The sequence below is a fragment of the Lissotriton helveticus genome, chromosome 3_1 (assembly GCF_964261635.1).
Source record: "Lissotriton helveticus chromosome 3_1, aLisHel1.1, whole genome shotgun sequence".
In the NCBI taxonomy this organism is placed as follows: domain Eukaryota; kingdom Metazoa; phylum Chordata; class Amphibia; order Caudata; family Salamandridae; genus Lissotriton; species Lissotriton helveticus.
The window spans coordinates 2,052,163,293-2,052,176,354 of NC_136061.1; positions in this window are offsets into that span (position 1 = coordinate 2,052,163,293).

Sequence of the window (13,062 nt, forward strand, 5' to 3'; positions counted from 1 at the left end):
AATAGTCTCCAAGAAGACTAACAAATAGGTCTGTTATTTAAAAGAATAAGTTAATTATACCAGATGGGTGAATTTAGAAAAGATTCACGCGAGACTACCGACGGAGAGAGCAAAGGCTTCATAAGAGAAGAAGCATGTTTAAACAAAGGAAGAGAATTATAAGGAGATTTGGAGGAAAAACGTAACACCTCTTCAAAAGAAAAGGGTAATAAGAAAGTTTGTTCAATGTGGAGCCAAAGAGGAGAAAAGGGGGACGAATCTGATGAGAGCCATCGTGATGCTTGATGGAGAGAGAAAGATTTGTGATATAGACGAAAGTCTGGAAAATTCAGACCACCATTCGATTTAGGCTTACGAAGAGCTAGAAGGGAACTTCTAGGTTTTTTCTTTCTCCAAAGGAATTTTGAAAGAGAGGAATCAAAACATTTGAAGTAAAGGGCAGGAATATGCACAGGTAACATGAAAAAGATGTAAATAAGAATAGGGGTGATCATCATTTCAATAGAGTCAAGGCGACCCCACCAGGAGAGAAAGAGGGGATTCCAAGAGGAAAACAACTTATCAATTCAAGACAGAACTGCAGACATATTTAATATAATGGAAGAGGGAATAGAGTTGGAGAACCAAATACCAAGGTACTTAATCTCTGTGCTGTTCCAGGCAAAGCCGGTTGAGGAAAATCGATGAGGAAGATAGAATTTAGTCAAAGGGAGAATCTCTGTTTTATCAGAATTGATCTTATATCCTGAGACAAGGGAGAAAGCTTCAAATTCAGACAATAAAGGAGGGAGAGATAGTTTTGGGTCTGAAATAAACAAAAGGATATTGTCTGCATATGCGGAAAGTTTTAATTGATTATCACCATAAGGGAAACCAGAGATGGAAGCGTTATTCCGGACAGAGGATAGAAAGGGTTCAAGAGCTAAAACAAAAAGAAGTGGGGAAAGAGGTTTACTACTGTGGCAAGGCTATCTCCCCCATAGACTAACTCTAGGTTACCATAAAACACTTCATAAGAGATAAAAGAAGTCTGAGAATAGAAAATGAAATGAGGTTTTCCACTCATTTAAATTGTAATTTAAAATCCTCTTTAATTGTATAGTCAGATTTTAAGTTAGTATTCTAGAAATATCACTTTTAGAAGTGCCTTTATCTTCCAAGGGCATACCTTTCTCCCATGGGGACTCAGGTATATAATATATTTAAATCACAGTGATTCCCATTTGCATAATTGATTTTATAATAATCCATTTTATCAACAACAATGAGCATGAACAATTAAGGCCTTATTACGCGTTTGGGTGTCCGTGAACTGCTGTACTGGCATTGGCGGTCCCACTGCCATATTACGGGATGGGCATATTGTATTTCCAAAGAAAGCAGCTAAACTGCGACACCAAGATTGTGGTCCAGGAAAGGCAGCTGTCATAGGCGAAGCTGAGGAGTTCCACCACCATCCATGTTACAAGTTGGCTTTCTGATGAGCCAACCGTGGTGGTCTAACCACCAGATTTGAGTCAGCGCTAACAAAGAATTTTAGATGCATACTCATGATACTCCAATCTTTCAGACAGAGTTCAACATGGATCTCTTTCTTACACCCCCTTCACAGCAGCATCTTCACAGTGAAGAATTTGACCCTGCTGGACTGGCTGCAATGGGTAGGTGGGATTTTTCCACATGTATCATGCATATTCGACACATGTGCAGTCAAAAACTACACACAGAAATCAATAGATATCGAAAACCATTGCCCACCGCCCCAAGACCGCCACACCGTGGGCCACTCTGTCAACCGGTTTTCAAACAGTCAGACCGCCAAACTCGTAACCAGGCCTTTAATGTTATTTGCAAAAATAAGCTATCTATCCAAAACGCAAATTTCATAGTGCTTTATACAGTTGAGGGCATATTTATCAATGAATTGCATCACCCCTGCACCATGCAAGAAGGCACAAGGGAGACACAACAACGAAGTCAGAAGGCACAAGGGAGACACAACAACAAAGTCATATTTATCAAGCCTTGTAAGGGCTTTTTGAGTGGCCTTGCATGGTTTTATGAATATAGAATAAGGCAATGCAGCGCAAATTGCTACATTGTGTTACTCTGCCACAAGGAGGCGATCCATGAGTGGAGCGCGGATGCTCCCATGCATCCACCCAAGGATTTTTAGGCGCAATCCCAGACTTGCCATTGCTGGTAGACCTGGTAATGAGTAAAAATGCTATGCCTCCCTCGGTAAGTCTTAACGAGGAGAAATATCTCTTTTTCTACTTGTTTTTTTCTCTTTTTTTGTGTTCTGCAGTTTACAGCACACATAGCACACATAGCAAAAGGAGAATGTCTCAGAGGTTGCTTTTGAGCAGGGAGGATCCCCACCTGTCAGCAACGCAGGCACCCTTGCACCAGGGCACAAAGGTGTCTATTTGGCACTAGGCAGTACACTGTACGTCAGGGCAAGGAAAGGACAAGAATCTGGTGTATCATGTTAAATACAGTGTATTCATGCCATTTAATTTTCATGCAGTGCAGCAATCTGGCCTGCTGCACTGCGCCATGTAAAATATTGATAAACAGTACACTTAAAACTCCGGAAAAGTGCAGCGAATCTCAGTTGAAGGTAAACCACTCTAATACAATGTTAAAAACATATCCATATAGCAACCAACAGAAAGTGTGTTCCACAGAAAACAACCAACCATAAATCTTTTTAACCATTAGGTATGATAAACCAAAGCCTACTCCTGAGTTAGGCTTATTAGGTTGTTCATATGTACGGTGTCAAAGATTTACGTAGGTGAGGAATTGAGTGAGTGAGTGCCAGAGAGTGTGAAAGAGAGGGAGTGAGCAAGAGGGAGTCTGGGTGAGTGTGAAAGTAAAAAAAGAGTATTTGTGAGAGTATGAGTGAAAGTTGGTATGGTATGGTATGGTATGGTATGGTATGGTATGGTATGGTATGGTATGGTATAGCATGGCAGTGCATGGCATGGCATGGTATGGTATTTAAGTGATTCTTGCACAGTGCGACCTGCTACTCGTAAAGCTTATCAAGGAACTGAGTAGGTCAATGCACACACTTAAATCTAAATAATTGTTAAGCAAAAAACAGGGTTTTAAGGGCCTTTTGAAAGGGAGGTGTGAAAAAATCTCTTTTAGGGTGTGCGGTAAAGTGTTTTTCTACTATACAGCTAAAACGTCTGCATTGAAAAAGTGATTTCTTAAAACTGGTGTTCATTAGATTATGATTGTTGACTGAGCGCGGAGGGCACTTAGGGGTATACCTCAAAAATGTTTCCACAGTTACTGTGGTACCTTTTTGTGGATAGCCTGATGAACCATGTACAGGGGTTTAAATAGGGTCCATTTCTCAATCAGTAATCAATGCAGTTTCTGTATGAATGCGGTTACATATGCCCTTCCACTAAATTGAAGTATCAAATAAATTGCTGTGTTCTGCAGCATCTGACGTTTTGACAGTCCCACAATGTAAATGCCTAGGTGGAGGCTGTTACATAATTCAATATTCAAAGGTTGTGTGACAATTTTCAGCCCTTTTCAAGTCAAAAGTGGGTAAATGTTTTTCAGTAACCTAAGTTGGAAGAATCTGGTGCACATGGGTTTACTTACCTGGGCATTGAAAGATAAACTGTCATTGAGATACACCCCCAGGATCTTCACCACTAAGGTGGGTAGCAGGGGCCTGTCAACTCCATGGGCCACCAACCATCTGGCCATATTGGCTTGCGTTGACCTAAATCCAATACGTATGTCTTCTCTGAGTTAAGTTTTGCTGTGGCAGAAAAACGTTCTACAGATCATGTCTTTTTAAACACATGCTCTCCATCCATCCTCAAATTCATATGGGTGTGGTCTGCACACATTGTTAAAATGGAATCCAAAGGAATATATCAGTTTTGGCAATGTGATGACATACATAGTAAAAAGAGCTATTATCGCTGTGGAACCTTGTGTTCCACTAGAAATATGTCAGACAAGGTTGCGTTAATCCACGCTCTTTCTGTGTCGCCTTGGAGATAAATACTGGTTGGAAATGAGGCCTATCTATACAACGATCTCTGACAGTCTTATCGCTAGGATCCTGTAAGAGTTGCTGTCAAAACGCAGCCAGATGATCTAACCGAATGTGGGCTGCATCGCCTCCTTTATCTACAATAAAGCTTAGTGAGTCCACCACTGGCATCAAAAATGTCTCAGTGCTATGGATAGCTCTGAGCCCAAACAGAGTCACCTCAGAGATCCTATCGAATATGAAGAGAATCCCATTTGCATATTTTTATAGCATCTTTATTGGTTGCAGCCATAAAGATAAAGGTCAAATATTTGCAAGAACGCCTGAATTGGCTGTTTTGGTTTTTCAGAAATGGGGTGATAACTGCATGCTTCCCACGAAATGGAAAAGTTGCCAAACTTAAAGAGGATTTGAACAGATCTGTCAGACTTCATACCAACAAATTGTAAAAAGTTAACAGGACAGGGAATCTCAGGTGATCCTGGTTTTACTGAGAGTAATAATTCGAGGGTCTCCTGCGCGGTGATAGATTTAACATTTAAAATCTCACACTCTGAAATCGAATTGGCTGTCCTGAACTCCCCCACTCTCAGCAGTACTTTCTGACCTGAGTTGTTTAATGTCTCACAGATCTTAAGACTTTTGTTGATAAAAGAATACTGCCAAATTATCGCAACTCTCTTGCACATTGTGAATTATTACATTTAGGCATTCTGGTTTAGAGAAAGAGTTTATGAATTTGAAGATCTACTTAGAGCAATAGGTGGATTCTAAAAGTTACCCAATAAAGTGCTATCATTTTGGTACAAATCTGTTTTTTTATATCTTTGAAGTTCCTTAATAGATAACTCTTTATTCTCAGAAGCAAATTCTTTCAGAAATATTCTTTCTAATTGCTTACAATTTGGCTTAATTGGTGGAAGGCGTCTGAGAGCCAAGGTGCAAAAAGTATATTTTGTGCAAGATTCACTTTCTTAGTTCAAGTAACTACATCCAACACTGCTGTAATCCATTTACTTACTCATTTGTTCAGAACGTTAAGATTTGTCCCCTTAAGGTCAGATTGCCCAGATATTTCTCCAAGGGCAGCTGACCTCAAGAGAAGAGTCAATTTGCTTGATATCCATGTTACCATAGTTCTAACTGGCCTGTTAGTTCTCTCTTGCCAAAGAAAAATAAGTAGCCTGTGATTAGTCTTTCAAAAAGGAAATGTTGGGATAAATATATGTTCACCTTTGTCATGAATATCATTGTAAAGCATGACCCTTTTCATGGGTAGGTTCCTGCAGAAATTGGTTAAGTTGTAGGGCATGGCAAGACTTCAAGAAGTCACCGCCCCTTCCAGGGAAGAGCAATCTGCACATAGATTAAAATCATCTAGCTCCAATGGATTACCAGAATTTAAAACAGTTTAGTATAACGAATGATTAAACTCATTGGAAAAATTTCAATTTACCCCCTGTAGTTGTAACCAAATCAATATTGCACATGGAGATAAAGACAACCTAACAGTCAAAAGCTCAGTTGAATTGAACTCCTCTGACTTAGCCTGTTAAACTAAAAATAAATCTCTAAAAACACCAGCAAGCCAACCACATCTCTCTTTTGCACAGTCCAATCTAATGATATTAAAACCTGGTGCAATTGGTAAAGCTAATGTTAGATTAAACTATTCATGAAGTCAAGTCTCAGTTATAAAAAGAAAATCCAATTTGTTATCAAAAATCAGATCTGACACTCCCATATAATGTTTATGTAAGGACCTTACATGTAGTAAGGTCCACTGAATGTTTGTAAGAGGTGCTTCAGAATCATCACCTAAGGTCCTCACATATTTATTAGTAAATGTCATTTCCTGTTCCAGCATGTTGACCCCTCCCGTATTTTAGTACAGTTCAGAGAATCAATGAAAAATCTATCAATATTCTGTAAAAAAACAGGCAGGATGGACTGCGCTGGGAATTGAGCAGTCACTAATGAGTGCCGGAAGGTTTGCCTTTGGTGTGCTGTTTTCGAGCCAGGGGCACACCCACTGTGCAGATACACACCAACCTGACTGAAATACTGTGGGCTAACTATTTCCTTGCACATGCTCACTTTGTCCCCATTGAATATAGCGCTTCCTTAAGAGACGTCTGTGCTCTTAGTTTGCAGGTTTATGTGGCCTTGTTAAAAAAACATTAACAAAGTGCATACACTTTAAAACTTACCCTCAATGCTCAACCCCATTGTACATGGCGTTCAGCCATCGACAGTGGGATTTGGCCCTGGGCACAGCCAATACTTGCGGTCAACTCTGGCTGTAGACTACCAAAGGTCTTGAGCAGTGGAATGGGCAACAGGTCCTGGAAGAGGCGATAAAAGCATGAAAGAAGGAATGCATGTTAAGTTCATGCAATACCAAGAATCTTATATTGCAGGATTTAGAGCTCAGAGATTCAAGTTCATAGTCACCAGTTGCTTGAGCTAATTCAGGATGATCTAATCGCCCTGAATTGGGAGAAGGCACCACTTTTGGTGTAGCAGGCTGTAATATTCCAGACATCCTTCAGACTTTTTCAGAATTTTGGGATGCAAGGTTTTCTCTCTCGGTCCAATTTTGCTGATATTCTTTCACACCAGTCAGGGTTGTTTGGGCACATTTTCACTTATTCCTCCTGTTCAAAGCTAGGCTTTAGAGCAAACAGGCATTAATAAACAAGAGTGCATCTGCATTGTTCCATGTGACTGAAGTTTTCAAGAGTAGATTATAACAACGATCCCTATTGTTCTTTGCACACATAGGGCTACAGCAATACAAAACACTTGATTCATTATTTTCCTGGATAAACAATATGCCTGAGAAGAGCTCCTATTTCTAAGAACTGGAGCAGCAATCAAAGTTACCATGCTATGCTGTGTGAAACGGAGAGAGCAGGACAGCATCATAACTAATAGGCTGCAGCTATGGTGCTCTTTACCACTACACTGGTTCGCGTCAGTTAGCCTTCTGCCATGCAAACGTACCCTTCCAGAATAAAATACTATGCTTAGATTTAGTTAAAACATTTCTAACTCAGTGTGTGTGCTATACATTACAGCACATATGCAAAGTTGAAAAAACTATGAGTAAATATATGAGAAAAGAAAACATTTCTTAAACATTACACCTGCCTCATGCAGGGATATGTTTGTGGCACAAAGTCCTGTCTACCTGTAGAACATTGGAGTATTAGTTGAGGGTGGTGATAATATTCAAAATCCTTGTCAGGGTAAACCACAAAAACCACAATCCAACCGGTGCTTTACCCTCTGATAGCTTGGCTAAAAAATAGTCAGCTTAACTTAGATGGAATATGTGAAGTATTTATGCGATACTCAAACAGTAATAAATTGAAAACACAACAAAGGAAAATGGCCCCAAAACAACAAGAATCTAATAAGTAGAAATGGGGTTATGAATTTTAAGAGGTTAAGGTTCATAATAGCACCAAAATGTGTTAGGTTTCAACCACAGGTATGTGGTCACCCTAGACCATGTAAAAGTCAAACATTAAGGTTAACCACGATGGAACATGGGTTATATACAGGGACCACATTCATTGTCATGAAAAATGTTATCAAAGGTCTTAGTCTTAATTCAAAAACCCTCATCAAGTGAAGGCCGTAGGTAGTGGTCAGACAGTGCTCCATGTCATCCTGTAGTCAGTGGAAAAGGTGCTGGTAAAGCCACTGACTATTAGCCGGAAAGCTCCGACTGGAAGAAATTTGAATTTCATGTCCAGGGAAGGTCTCACACTTGCCAGCTCCTTTTACACCTTTGCTTTTTGAAGATTCTGCCTTTGGGCCTAATTTAGTTCTCCAGGCAGGTCGCTCCCCACGCCGCACAGCTCCACTTAACTGTGCCCGTGTCCCTGCTCCCTGATCTCGCTGCTGCCGTGAGTTTGTGGCCCTCCTCCACTCATAGGCTCCCACCTGCGCCTCATCACGGGTGGCCCAGTGGCGAGCCATAAGTATCTGCCTGCTCTCTCTGCTCCCTTTCTGCCTGTTTTTTACTTGTCTGCTGTTTTATTCTATTTTATTTTATTTTCTTGTATTCTGCTCTTTTCTGCCCATTTTTCTCTCAGTAGCCGTTCCAGCCTTTGCCTTCCCCTTACTGCCGCTGCATCCCCTGCGGCCCCCTCCTGCGCTCATATATTTGTTCCCATCTCCAGCCTCCCAGCTGCTCCTCCCTTTCACCTCCCCTTCTGAGGTGTAAGGGAGGAGGGAAGGCACACCAAAGGCAAGCCCATCTGCGCCCTTCTGTGCCTGGACCGTGCCCAGCTCCAGACCCCCTGGCTCCTGCAATCACCACAAGGCCCACCTCCACCATGATGCCAGCAACCTCTACGAACTCAACACCGGCTGATCATCCACCTGCTTTCTGGCCACCCGAAACGCACCCACGGACCCTTCTCCTGCCGGAACTTCAGCTTCACCAGCCTCCAAGACACCGCAGCGCCCACCGGGGCAGGAAGCAACCACCTCAGATGCATACTACTCAACACCTGCTCCACCCACAAGCATACCATTGAACTCTTCGACCTACTTGACTCATCCTCCCCAGACGTCACCTTCCTGACGGAGACCTGGATGAACCCCTCCTCAGTGCTCGACATCGCCATAGCCATCCCGGACGGTTATAAGATCACCCGCAGGGACCACACCAACGGAGCAGGAGGAGGAATCGCCATAGTCGACAGGAAGACCCTCAGAATGTCAACCAGCACCGAAGCCACCCTCAGTGCCGCCGAACACATGCACTTCCAGATCCACATAAATCCCACCACCACCCTCAGAGGAAACCTCATCTACAGACCCCTTGGAGCCCAGCCACAGTTCAGTGACTCCATCGCCAAATTCGTCAGCACACACGCCCTTGCATCCACGGACTACATTCTCCTTGGAGACCTGAATTTTCACCTTGAGAACGCTAAAGAAAACAACTCCACCACCCTACTCGACAACCTCGACAGCTCGTCAGGACTCCCACCCATCCACTGGACACACGCTCAACCCCATTTTATCTTCACCTTCAAGAAACCCATTACGCGCCACCACCCACAACGGACCCCCCACTGCAGCTGGAACAAAGTCACTGAAGACTAGCTGATCGCCACCCTCCACCGTGTCCCACCAACACACACCGCCGACACCAACATGGCCGCCCGCAACCTCAGACAATGGATCAACGACGGCACCAACACTCTTGCACCAATCAAGAAAGCCTTAAACAGATGCTACGACAGAAAAGCCATCTGGTTGACCGCCGACTTCCAGGCTTCCAAGCAGACCTGCCGAAGACTCGATAAGAAGTGGCAACACGAAAAGACACCGGACAACAAAGCAGCCCACAAGAACGCCATCCGCAGGCACCACCAACGCCTCCGAACAGCCAAAAGGACCGCCTTCAAGGAATGCATTGACAACAACACACACAACAGCAAAGAGGTCTTCAACATTGTGAAGGAACTTTCCAACTACAGCTCCCACTCTAACGCCATCCTGCCGCTGCAAGACCTCTGCGACTCCCAAGCCTCCTTCATCTACCGCAATATCGCAGACATCCACGACAGCTTCAACAACCAGGCCCACCCGACAACTACCGACACCGCAGACTACCGCACCCCCGCCTTACTGACATCCTGCTCTCCTGGACCCACGTCATTGACGACGACACCATCAAAATCATGAACACCATCCACTCCGGCTCTTCATCTGACCCCTGCCTGTACCACATGGTCAACAAAGCAGGCTCCATCATCGCACCCCATCGCTCGAAGATCGTCAACAACTCCTTCGAGACCGCCTCCTTCCCGGAGAGTTGGAAGCATGCACAGATCAACGCCTTACTCAAGGACCCTAAGGACCTCAAGAACATCCGACCCATCTCCCTGCTCCCGTCCCTGGCGAAAGTCATCAAGGAGAACAACACTCTGGACTCGTCACAATCTGGATTCCGCAGCAACCACAGCACCGAAACCGTCCTCATCGCCACCACCGATGACATCAGGACCCTGCTTGACAACGGCGAATTATCGGCCCTCATCCTCCTTGACATTTTGGCCGCCTTCGACACCGTCTGCCACCACACCCTATGCACACGCCTCCACAATGCAGGGATTTGCAACAAAAACTAAGCAATATACGTTGTTATATTGTAGCCTAGTGTTTTCCTTTTGGTTTTCTCTGCTAGTACATGTAAAAAAATTAAAGACATTAAAGTTCGAGATACATGGCCTACTTTTTAAATATCCTGCACCTTGCCCTGTGGGATTCTAGGTCGAAGCTTTGGGATCACTTATAGGCATTAAAATAGAAGGTTGAGGCTTGTTTATTTTTGAGGACGAAATGGCAGTTTCCAATTGCCTACCCAGTGCTACTTTAGTGGAAGGTACAATGAATGCTAGAGCCCACTAGTAATTTACAGACCCTGTGTATATGTAGTACCATAAAATAGGAACTCATAAGTAATTCACCTGTGCCAATCAGGTGTATGCCAATTGTACAATATTTAAAAGAGAGAGCACAAGCACTTTACCACCGGGCAGCTGTAGTAAAGTGTGCAGAGTCCTACAACAAACACAGTTCAGTTAAAGAAGGCAAACATTTGGGGGAATGTCAGGCTAACAATGGTCATTCCTAACACTATCTCTTTTCAGTAGATCGTACTTTGTATCAAAGGTCATGATTGTTTGCATAGGAATGCCAATGTACAATCTTAAGGATGCCCCCTTAAAGCGTAGCACAAAACAGATAATAGTGCTACTTTACGTTAGTTTAGTGCTACTTTCCAAAGCACTTCAAGATATCTCATTAGTAAAGATTTTAAAAACACTTTGCACCAGTTTGCTTCACCTTTTATGATTTTGTACTGAAGCAAAGCCTTTATAAATGTGACAATTTGAGTCTAATACCTGACGGTTTAGCTCGCTTCGTCTGTATTATGAGTTACCAGTAGAACGGTTCCTTGTTGCTGGCCACCAAAATGTATATTTTACATACGTCTAACTTCTCAAATGGGGACTTTCTCTATAAATTAACACAGGCAGCACCCACGAAATGCAACTCTGCTTTCCTCAGCATCACAGCATAATTGTGACCTACATTTCCATTTGAATCACTTTACAACAACTTTAAATGAATAGAACAAGCTTTTCCTTGCATCGAAAGGGTTGCGAATATGTCTTTTTTTTAATTGGAGGCCATGATGCCTCGTGATGTCAATAAGATGTTTTGTTGGTGCCTAACGATGTCCAATTTGAAGCTTTTCTCCGGTTGCAAAAATGTATAGCTGATCAACCATGCGCAGTCACACATAATTAAATCAATAAACAACGTTATGTAACTGAGAAATGAACAAGAGAGCTTCTGCTTGCTCCAGACAGCACTCTCGATAATTGAATAACCTTTGTTTCTTTCTAGGGGCAGCTCTCTCACAATGCAGGAGTCTTTAACTTGGTCTATGCAAGGTTGCCCCAACCTACAGCAAAACGCATAGATGACCTGCTAACGAAGGTAGAGAGTGCTCCCTTATTTCCAGGTAGCAGGCGTTGCTAAAATATTTTGCAAACCTTTCGTTATGTGATGACGTTGAGTTATGTTCTGAAGCAATCCATCCAGTTCCCTAGTCGATGCAAATTGAATATGTTGCTGCAAATGTAATCAACTTGTCACATTACTTGTAATAAGCTTGAACATCAACATAGCATTCTCAGCCATGTTTTCTAGAGTCTGAAATCCAAATTACCTAAAACAAATGTTAATTAAATTTCAGTAATGGCAAGTGCATTATACTCTATAAAGTCATGAAGACAATGTAGTGCTATATGCTTATGATGCACTGGCATATCAGTTCAGCAGCTCATGCACATAGGTATGGTCTACGTGGAAGATTCTGGACTCAAAGTGAACTGGGAAAAATGTGCTGTCTTCCCAAATACCGGCTCACCTACTAAAACGGAAATTGATGCTGGGGACACCCTGACACACGTCTCTAACTTTAGGTATTTCACCGTTTATAATATGCTTGGTCGGGTGAGGTGCTGGAAGCTGAACAACGGCCCAGTAATTCACCAAAAGATGTCCCATTTCAGGTGCGGAGCAGAGTTCCAATGTTGGTGATGGGCGGAGGGAACCTGTTCAAAATGATAGCCTTAGCTCAACTATTATACACTCTTCAAAATTACTCATTCTCTCCACTGAGAAGATTTTTTTTACTTTCCTTCATTCAGTTATCTCAAAGTACACATGAGCGGGAAAACTTTCAAGGCAGCCTCTTACTAGTGCATAAAGTCACCATGTGACAGATAGAAGTGGGCGGATGGATGTGAGGCAATCAAGCTGCTCAGTTACTATCCTTTAATGAATAGCTGTTTGCTGACACGGCCACCTCCGCTATGTGGCTGAAAGGTGTGCCAGGTGTGCCGTTCCTCCAATTCCAACTCTATAGTTAAAAAGGTGCAGATTTACAAGCCCCTTGCAACATATTTACGGCACTGCTGCGTCACTTCTGTAACGCAGCGGTTTTAAAAACAATGCGCCACCATGCAACAGATTTACAACGTCACGCATCTAGTGAGATGCGTCACGTTGTAAAGCCCTGTGCTACATTATACCTGAATCAGGTATAATGTATGTAGGGTGGGCGTTCCGTCGCAAGGAAGCCCCGTAAAAGTGACACAGTGAAATCTACAAGATTTCACTGAGTCACTTATACGTCCATGCTCTGTCAAAACCTTACGCCTCATTAAAGCAGGCGTAAGGAGTGATGCAGTATGTCAGGTATAGGGCGCCCTTGAGCATTGCAGGAGTTGCTTCGCACTTGAGACACAACTACAGCAATGCACTGCCCTTACGCCAGAAAATGCGACACACATTTGACTATCCTTGCGCCACGGTGCGACATTGTAAATGCAACACAGCCGTGGTGGCGCAAGGGTACTGCTTGTCGCATCTTTACTGGCGCATTCCTGCTAGTATGCAGGGATGCGCCATCCCCTAGTAAACCT